The sequence below is a fragment of the Mus caroli genome, chromosome 14, assembly GCF_900094665.2.
Source record: "Mus caroli chromosome 14, CAROLI_EIJ_v1.1, whole genome shotgun sequence".
In the NCBI taxonomy this organism is placed as follows: domain Eukaryota; kingdom Metazoa; phylum Chordata; class Mammalia; order Rodentia; family Muridae; genus Mus; species Mus caroli.
The window spans coordinates 95,561,312-95,571,853 of NC_034583.1; the positions used below are offsets into that span (position 1 = coordinate 95,561,312).

General features: G+C 41.4%; 1 long non-coding RNA gene across 1 annotated transcript in view; it reads left to right on the top strand.

The window, feature by feature from the left end:
- Positions 1-3,052, top strand: part of LOC110309927 — a 14,655-nt gene extending 11,603 nt beyond the window's left edge. Inside the window, exon 5 of the long non-coding RNA XR_002379767.1 lies at positions 2,644-3,052. This is a non-coding gene — a long non-coding RNA (uncharacterized LOC110309927). The remainder of the gene's footprint in view (positions 1-2,643) is intronic.
- Positions 3,053-10,542: the final 7,490 nt, after the last annotated feature.

Here is a 10,542-nt window from a genome sequence, read left to right on the forward strand (position 1 = left end):
TATGTATCAAAAGATGGCCTAGTCAGCCATCACTGCAAAGAGAGGCCCATTGGACTTGCAAACTTTATATGCCCCAGTACAGGGGAACGCCAGAGCCAAAAAAATGGGAATGGGTGGGTAGGGAAGTGGGGGGGAGGGTATGGGGGACTTTTGGGATAGCATTAGAAATGTAATTGAGGAAAATACGTAATAAAAAAATCTTAAAAATTAAAAAAAAATGTGTGTGTGTGTGTGTGTGTGTGTGTGTGTGTGTGTGTGTGTGTGTGTGAGACCTGTGTGCAGTGCCCACAGAGACCAGAAGAGGGTATTGAATGCTTTGGAACTAGAGTTATAGGCTTTAGTGAGTCAGCCCATGTGAGCACTGGGAATCCAACTTGGGGCCTCTGAAAGAATAACATACACTCTTAACTACTGAGGCATTGCTCCAGACTACAAAATAATTTTCTCTTGTTCAGCATAATGTTTTCAAGATTCAGTCACATTGGGCCATGTATTAGTACTTTATGGCCAAATGCCATCCTATTGTGTAGTGATTGCACATTTAATCTGTTTGTCAGTTGACTGAAATTTGTTTCTGCATGGTGAGGAGTAGGAATATTGCAGTCATAATAATTAATGCAGCTTTTAGGGGGTGGGTATAAAGATGGATATTTCCATTTCCTTTGAGTAAATTGTTAGGTAATTCTGTGTCTAATGATTTCAGGAACTTTGTAGCATTTAGTTAAAGCAACATATATTCGCCTATACCTACATTTAATTGGGGAAAAAAAGGTTTTTTTCTAATCCTTTCTAATTTATAAATTTTTATAAAACCCAAATGATAAGCAGTTATTTAATAATATTTCTAAGATATATATGTATACACACATACACACACACATTGATTTGCAAAAGAACAGTACAAACCTTAAAATTCTCTTACAAGTTTGGCCGTTCATGCCAGTAGCTCTGCTGCTTCAGTTCCTGTGCGGCCATTGTTCATCCCTAATCATAAGCAAGCATTGACAGCCATAAACCTTGAGGTGTCCACTCTGAGTCGTTATTTCTTTCTTTGCTTTCCTCAGATTAGCTCTCCTGTATCTCAGGCTGGCTCTGCACTCTGCTCTGTAATGGAGACAGCTCTAAACCTCCCTTTCCCTCTGCCTCCACCTCTATAGCACTGGGATTACAGCTTTGTAGCCCCACACCCCGTTCCTGTGAGGGATGAATGAAACCCCACATTCCATGCATGCTAGTCAAGTACTTCACCAACAAGTTTACAGTTCCAACCCCCTGATCACTGCACAGTGTGTAAATATCTGGACTTACTGTCTACATTATTCTAGAACTTTTGTACAAATGAAGCTCTAAGTCCATCTTAATGCTTTTTTCTGATTTTATATTTTATCTGTGTTTTAGAAAAATGGGGATCTCTTAGCAAGAACTCTAAATCCCCAAGACAGGACTGGGTACATCTAGACCCTCTCAGTCTCTCAGCTCCTCCTTTCAAACTAATACAATTTTCATAAGTAGAGATTGTACATAGCAGGGGATTTATTTGCTGGTCTTCTGAAACATATATAAATTTCTTTTAGTCATATAGTGAAGGCCAACTGGAATATTAATTTTAATGTCAAAGACTTAAACAGCTAAAATGTCACCAATGGGAATTTACATGGGAATTATAATTCAGCCGACAATGTACTAATATATGAACCATTTAACAATGCAAAATTCTATACTTATGGTATGAAAGGTCTCCAAACCTTTAGAAGACAGAGTATAGAATGCTGTATGTATCATGTCACATTGTAGGGGAATACATGCATGGGAACCCACTAAAGTTAATGGAAAGTAATGTATTTATGGAACAGAGCAATGTCTAGGTCCCAAGAGAAAGGGATATTTGTCATTGCGTGCCAAATAGTGTCTCTCCATCTACTTCATTTAGTCTTTCTGTTTACATTAATCTTACTTAACAGTACACTTACACACTTGGTTTGTTGTATGCCATTTCCCATGTAACACAACTTCTTGACATTATTGCTTCTAAAATTTAGATAATCATTATTAATGCCTTAAGTTTAATCTTGATTATCAACTTCCCTGAATTTAGAGGTATACTCAGGAGATACACTTTGGGGTGTGTGTGTGTGTTCCAGAGAGGCTTAAATGAGATGGGAACACCCACCTCAGATGTGGGTAGCTCTCTTCCATGGTTAGGGTTCCATACTGAGAAGGTCACCATAGCGGAGCTGGCAGTGCAGCCGCATTGGTCTCTTTCTGTTTCCTGATTGAAGGATGTGGTATACTAGCTGCTGCACCTTCCTGTCTCCATGCCTCCCAGCCACTACCCACAGTCCCCTCAAACCGAGCCAAGACAAACCTGTCTTCTTGAAGCTGCTTCTGTCTCATATTTTGTCCATGATGTGACTAATGCACCTTCTCAGCACGATGCATTTACTCAGTTTCAGAAACTCAGTGGAGGCAGCCGGCTTCACACTTGAGCTTACTGCACAGAGCACGCCTCTCTTGGAGAGGAACCTGCAGCAAGAGCTTAAACAAATCCACATCCACTCAAGGTCTTTGTTATTTCTCTGGTTATTTAAGGAGGTGAACAAGGAAGCCTGAATTAACTTGCACCATATTTCTGATTTATTCCAGGCGGATTTATTTATTGACCTTTTAGTCTGGAGCCCTGGGAACCTGCCTCCTCCAGCACCTTCTGAATCCTACTGTGGTTTCACACCAATGTAAGAGTTTTGCTAATGTTATATTCCTCCAAACTAAGTGGAAAACAACATAGGAGAAGGTTCAAAACTTTGTTTCCATTTCAAACCAGACAAATACTTGTATATTTGAGATTGCTTAATGAAGGCACCAGCTGTCTAAATCCAACCTAAAATGTGACCATTTAAAATATTTTTTAAAGATGACATTTGAATTAGAAAAGATTAAAGGACATGTAAGAAAAAAAGTCGATATTTAAAACCCACAAATGTATAACTGCCACGTCTAAAGCTAACATGAAAGTAAGTTATAATGATATGCATAATTTTCAGTAGCTAAAACTGAAAACCCCTCTACAGCTTTCCTTCTGTGAGTTCTCACAAAGTATTTTATGATTCCAATGCTTACAAAATGGGACACACGTTAGAGAAATAGGGCAGTTGGTAAAGTGCTTGCCCTGCAGGTATGAAGAGTTTGAGTCCCTGAGCTCATAAAGAAGCCGGGCATAGTGGCTTATAAGCCCAGTCCTAGGAAGGCAGAGGCCAGTGGATTCCTGGAGCTCACTAGCTGGCCAGCCTACCCTGACTGCAGAGTTCTAGGCCACTGAGAGTCTCAGCAAACAAAGGTAGAGTGTGCCCAAGGAACAAAACCCATGGTGTTCTCTGGCTTCCAGAGGGCTCACATGCCTGTTCATGTGCACACGCATGAAAATGCACACACACATACACAAGATAAAAATGTAAAGACTTGACCAACCACAGGGATGACAACATCTGTCTGACAATTAAACACTCCATACAGTCCAATTGTGCTCTCAGATGTAAATGCATGGTGGCTGTAACTGTCATCCGGTATAGCAGAAGAGTGCAGCCATAGAAGGTGGTCTTGAAAGCTATGTTGAAGTGTCTAGCATTATCTTCTTATAGAGTTTCTTTGAATAATCATGATTATTTTTTTCATCCCTAATTCTTTTACACCTGACATTTAGGCATTAAGAACAAAAAAAAAAAAAAAAAAAAATTCAGGAAATTCAAACATTCCCCTGGAGTCCTGAGGAGTCCTGACTGTGTCTTCCTCCTGATGGGAATGATCACAGAGAGTACAAGGACCTGCTTTAAAGGCATAGTCTTCCATTACGGTGACTCATACTAAATGGTAGCCAATTTAGGATACCCTAATATTTCCCCACTAACAGATAACTCCAACTTCTGTAAGATAATACATTAACCTCATTTCTAAAAAAAAAAAAAAGAAACGTTTTCTTCACTGCAGTGGGTAACTTACAAAAAAATACATAAAATTATAAACACAGAGGGAGAATGGAGGAAACAGTTCGGAACTTTCCTAACAGATAGTTAACTGTTAGCTGAAATATTAGGTTAATAAAACACAAATTACAGAGCTGGCAAGATAGCTCAGTACACAGTGGAGCTAGCTGCCAAGCTTGGCTGCCTAGCCGAGTTCTACCCTGGTACTCACATGGTGGAAGATGAGAATTGAATTCTATAAATTGTCTTCTAAACTCCATATTCTGTGGCATGCATGTGTGAACACAGGCGCAAACACACATAAATAAATGGATAAATAAATGGAATCGAAAAATGTAAAGACGAGCTATGAATCAAAAGCTGATAAGTAGTGTAGCTCAGAGGAAGCAGTCTTGTTCATCCAAACCCTGAACTCTCTCTCTCTCCTTTGCATGTCAATCAGGATTATCAGCAGTACTGGGAGGGTCAGCGAGATAACACTGCCCCTCAAGTCACTTATTCTGAGAAGGTGTGACCCACCCTGAGCCCACGGTAGCCTATGGCAATGGTGATGCCAACTCTCAGAGTTGGGCTAAGCTGCGTTTCCTTTGTAACGAGAAGCTCTTTTGAGTTCCTCCTAACTCCAAGTAGGAATTAAACTCTCAGCTCCGACGAAGGATGGCTTCCCAGGTGAGAGACTCACACGAACAATGATTCTAAGGAGGAAAGGTTGCTTTTGTCTCTTGCTCTTTTTCTTCTCCTTTTGGTATGTCCACTGGGATGCAGTTCTTGGATATTGAGAGATTTCCCTAATATAATTTAACCTTATTTTCTCGTTTTGTTTTAGACATCCCTATCAACAAATCATCACACTCGTGTATTCTTTCCTCAGCTCTATCAGATCAACTACCAGCCCACCTGAAACATTCTTCGTTTTGCACTGCAGATTTTTTATAGTTATTATTAATATATTCTTTTTAATCTTTTTATCTATTTATTTATTTTTAATTATGTATTTTCTTCATTTACATTTCAAAAGCTACCCCAAAAGTCCCCCAGGCCCCCTCCACTCCCCTACCCCGAAAGTCCCCTATACCCTCCCCCCGCCCTGCTCCCCTAATCACTCACTCCCACTTCTTGGCCCTGGCATTCCCCGTACTGAGGCATATAAAGTTTGCAAGACCAAAGGGCCTCTCTTCCCAATGATGGCCAACTAGGCCATCTTCTGATACATATGCAGCTAGAGACACGAGCTCCGAGGGGTACTGGTTAGTTCATATTGTTGTTCCACCTATAGGGTTGCAGATCCCTTTAGCTCCTTGGGTACTTTCTCTAGCTCCTCCATCGGGGGCCCTGTGTTCCATCCAATAGCTAACTGTGAGCATCCACTTCTGTGTTTGCCAGCCCCCGGCATAGCCTCACAAGAGACAGCAGATTTTGATTTCCCTTTCCATCTATGTTTACCTGTTCTTAAGGGCTCAGCCCTACCCCCACTTCTGTATTAATAGGCTTCAGAATCACAGCGCTAGGGTTCGTAGGGGGTTATGGTCTGGTCCTGTGATTTGTCATAGAATTAATCTGCTCCTACTTGCTGACAGCTGAACCTGGGCATCTCTACCTACCTCACCCTGAGATGAGACAGAGTGCTGGATGGGCCAGAGCTGGCTATTTCCTCCATTCCACACAGAAGGCACTAGTCTGGAGCTGTGCATTTCCCTTCTCCCAAGTTTGTCGGTTGGAAAACCCCAACAAATTAGCCTGTGGAAAGACAGTCTCTCTTGAGGCCAGTAGGAGAAACAGATTCTAGAGGGCTTCAAAATGGTCACGTTCCCTTTTTTTGTTGGGAAGACAAAGAGATCTTCTCTGATATTCACTGTGAAGAGCTGACAGGGTATCTGGGGATATGGTGTTCAAAGCTGTGAACATCTCCATAACAAGGTTCCTGGGTGTGTTCTCTCTCAGCCTTGTCTCCATGCAGCTATAACATGTCGCTATTTTCTCTCCAACTTCTGGGAGGGTGAGGGGTAGCAGTGAGCCTGTGGTCTCACTCCTCTGAATCTACGGACAACTGCAGATTCTCAGGGGGTGGAGAGCAGTTGGGTATTTTTGTTCTCAACAGAATGGTCATTCTCAGCTTCCTGAGCACACACTGAACAGACAACTAGATATTGGTTTGCTCCCAAAAAATAAGCATAAGCACATTGCCCATAAAAATCTGTGAAATCTTATCAGAATTGGCTTGCGTTGTTTAGATTTTCTCAAAATCTATATCCTGAATCATTTAGAGACATTTTTTTTTGTTCCTATTATCTGACATATCTATTTGTCACTTTATTCTGCAAACCAGAAGTATCAAATCCTGATTTTTTTTCCCCGTGAGACAGCCGAGGTTCCACAGAGCATGACTCTGCCTTGACTGGCCCTTCCAATAAACAATTGCTCACTGTGGGCCTAGAGTCTCCACCCAAGGTCAGTGACTAATTTGCAACTTCAAAAATAGCCTAAGCAAGCACAGAATGTGTGTGCAGTGAGCTAGAACAATAAATTGCACTTTTAAGGACGTTGTGTGTTCTTTAGTTACTATGGCATACAGTGGAACTTAATAAAGAGACTAAAACAACATTGCTCCATGCGATAGTAGATCCTACTCCATGGTGAACTTTGGCACTTGCTCCTGGTTTTGCTTTCTTTGCTGTAGCTTGCCCCTGTGCTGATTTACCTGTGGAGTCATGGATTCATCCACTGTACACTGCTGTGCTTCAAGTGGCTTCCTCATGAACTATGGAAGCTATGCTTGCCACTGGCTTTATTGGATTTCTGTGTTCACCACTAGATTGCTGGTTAATACACGACTGAGTTTCACCCTACTTCAAAAATAGGCAATGACTTGTTAGTTAGCCTTTACCAAACGTGATCATTTGGTACTCCATTGCTTCACAGTGGCAGAGAGCAGATGAGAATGGCTGAGAAGGTAACTCTGGGAATGGCTTGTGCTTAGTGGGCCAGTTCCTCACCTTCTACCAATCCCCCTTAGCAAACTCTGCAGTGCCTTCTAAATCTGCTCTGTGTCACCATCTCTAGGAGAGTTTATCTAACGTTTCCTGTGAATATAACTCCTCTCTGGCCCAGAAGTCTCTGCAAATGTCACAGTAGAGTTTGTCTGGGCACATGCTGCACCCACCATCCATATGACCAGGACCATATAGGAATGAGAGCTGTATTTATCACCCAACAGCAGCTGACTCCTGTTGTTGAATTAGGGAAAGACTGAAAGAAGCTGAGAAGAAGGGCCATCCTGTAGGAGGACCAGCAGTCTGGACTCCCAAGATCTCTCAAATACTGGAACAGCAAACAGGCAGCATACACCACCTGATGTGAGGCCCCTAACTCACATACAGTAGAGGACTTCTGGGTCAGTGTTCATTCAGAGATGATGCACCTAACCCTCAAGAGACTGGAGGCCCCAGGGAGTTTAGAGGTCAGGTGGGGTGGTGGGGGGTGGGGTGGGGAATCCACATGGAGATGGGGTGGGTTGGGGAGGAGGTGTGGGATGTGGAATAGTCAGAGGGTGGGTGGGGAGCAGGGAATGAAATGTCAAGTGTAAAAAATAGATTAAAAATAAAATTAAATTTAAAAAAGAGAGAGAACCATCTACTACGTCAAGGGCTTTCACAGTTAAGCAAATACTGGTTTATTAATGTGTCACATGTATTACATGTATTCCAAATGATACTGGAAATATCTTCACAATGTCACGTGTGGGCCTTTTTTAGGCTTTTCTCTAGCTAAAGCATTGTGGGTGATCTGTAAGGAGTTGTTAAACTTTCTGGGATTGGAAGAAAACAAATGCCAATTCTTTGATAGGCTATTTGTAAAAAAACGTCTCCCCTTTATCACCACCTAAAAGCACTACTAATTCAGTTGTCCTTTGTTCCTATCGGATAGAAGTTTAAACTAAATGGCTTAATCTACGCTATGACTTCAAACAGTAGCACACACACAACGGTGAGCACCTGGCGAGCAAGGAAGGCACAAGTTTATCTTGCATTACAGACTACATTAAACAATACGGGCGTGATAGTTGTTTCTAAAAGCATTCTTTTATGATAGGGCTCAATCATGGGGCGGTGGGGCCAGTGTGAGCAAGTAGTGTCTCCGTAACTCAGAGGGCAAAACACAGCGTTGGGCAGGCAGACTTTTGGTATCACTGAACAGTCTCCAACCCACGCTTTTTTCTTTCCTTCCCTTTCTCTGTGGTTGGGCCAATCCAGCAAAGTGAAAGTTGGTGGCGCTCTCTGGTCCACTTACCTTGGCAGTAGATCCAGTGTCAACCTATCCACTGGTCTGAAGGCCAGATAGAGGTCACCTGCAAGTTATTAACGATTTAGACAAGAAAAAGTGAGCTGTAAATTTCCAAGTAAGCACACTGAGGTAGATTCAGGAAAAGCCCCCCTTCCCTGGACAGCCATTTGAAGGATCTTTAATTGACTCCTTCTGCCAATTGCCTATACATATTCTGCCTTTGTAGACATGTTGGACAAATTCGCTTTGTGTATGTCTTTTTATGACAGGGTCAGTAAACCTCTTAGAGGTCTTTGACACCTGGCTCATAGTCTTGTGTATCTATTAAACATTGTATATGCTATTCTTTAAATAGGAATTCTAGCTATTACAGTAATGTATGACAATTGTTAAAAATATATTTAAAATAATCATAATTTTGAAAATTCTGAGTATAGTTGGGAATACTTATTTATAACCCCTGAATCTCAAAGAGTAACATACCAAGAATTTGAAAACACTGAGAAATGTGTACTTTTTTTGCTGTATTATAATTCTAAAATGTACTACCATTACTAAATAAATTGTTCTTTGTTTTTAAAATTCATGAACTATATACAGAGTAGAAAATGTAACCCGTGTAGTCTTTTAAATGGTATGTAGGATTTCCTCTAATTAGGAGCAGTGAGAAGACAATGCAATAACAGGTTTCTGATGACATCCTACAGGAATATTCAATGAAAAACATGATATACAGTTGAGATCTGGAGGCTGGAGATATTATATTTCTCTCAGTGTTTAGGACCAATTACTATTCTTGTAGAAGACTCAGGCTCTGTTTCCAGCACCCATGCAATGGCTTACAACCATCTCTAACTTCAGCTCCAGGAGATCCAATACCATCTTCTGGCCTCTGTGGACACTGTACACACATGGTATACTTGAATGCAGGCAAAACAGTCTAAACATAAAAGAATAGATAACTAAATAACTAACTAAAATAATTTACCTCTCCCAATTAGACAACAGCTCCTTCTGGAATTAGATATGGACACTGGCCACTTAAGGATAAGAAAGTGTGTTATAACTAGAGAGAACAGTAAATGACTCACATGAAGTATACTCTATATGTGAATGCAGTAGTCTGCATTTATTTTTACTGTCCTTTCTTGTTCTCTTTTCTAATTGTTATACTATAAGTACATGTGCATTCATCTACATGCGTATATGTATTCATTATAGATTAGGATCCACGTATGAGGGAGAACATATAGTTCTTCCTTTCTGAGATTGGGTAACCTCACCTAAAGCTCATGGACATTCCAAGAGAAAAATAATACCATGGCCAGGATTGATCCACCAAGGGTTTTTGTTTCTAATCTTGGCAGCCTCTAGTCATTTCTAAACAACTTGCTCTGTGTAATACATACCTCTGCAAAGTCCACCAAACCCCTGTCTCCTGGTCTCTTCTCTGACAGTCCCTCATCTAGTCTTTGGTTTCATGTAGAAAACAAGCAAAAAATAACAGACACCCTCAATGTGCTCTCATACAGACAGATCTACCATTTTCTTCCTTTCTCTGAAACAGATAACAGACGACAAGAGAGGCCATGAGGAAAGGTGAGGGTAGAAGCAGGGTTGGTGTTAATCCCTCCAAGATGAGAAGGACAGAGTAGCCAGAAGAGCTCTGTCCCTCAGTTGCTGAGAGTGGAGCTTCACGGAGGCTGTGATGCTGACTGTACTCAGTCCTGTGGTCTTTAGAACTATAAAATAGCACAGTACATTTTGGCTATGTCAAATAGCACATTGGCAAGCTTTAAACTGATGTTTGTGGCATATCTTGAGTGTCTCCTGACTCGCCCCCAACTCCCCTCACACCACACAACACTGGTATCATCCCCTGTCTTTCTCTGTTCCTCTAAGTTTCCTGGCTGTCTTGATAATGTTTCTTGACTTTCATTCAGCCTATTCCTCTTGCAAGGCTCCTTTCTCCTCTTGCCCCAACTTGTCTTCCAATGCTTGACCCAAACGCCTTTTCTTATGGGAAACTTGCCCCATCATCCACAAGAACATGGGGCTCATATTGTAGGTGTTTTGTATAATTGTCTTCCCTGAGATCCTGTGGGTTCTGTGACAGCAATTAAAAAGTCGGTCTAATTTTTGTGCTTCAGTGTTAGGGCCTGACACATTGTGTTGCTGAGTAAATGCTTGTTGGAAAACAAATATTTGTTGAAAGGCCCTCGCTTCTGTTTATTCAAAGCTTGTGGAGCTAAGTAGAAGCCAAGCCACTGATACTCTCGTCCTT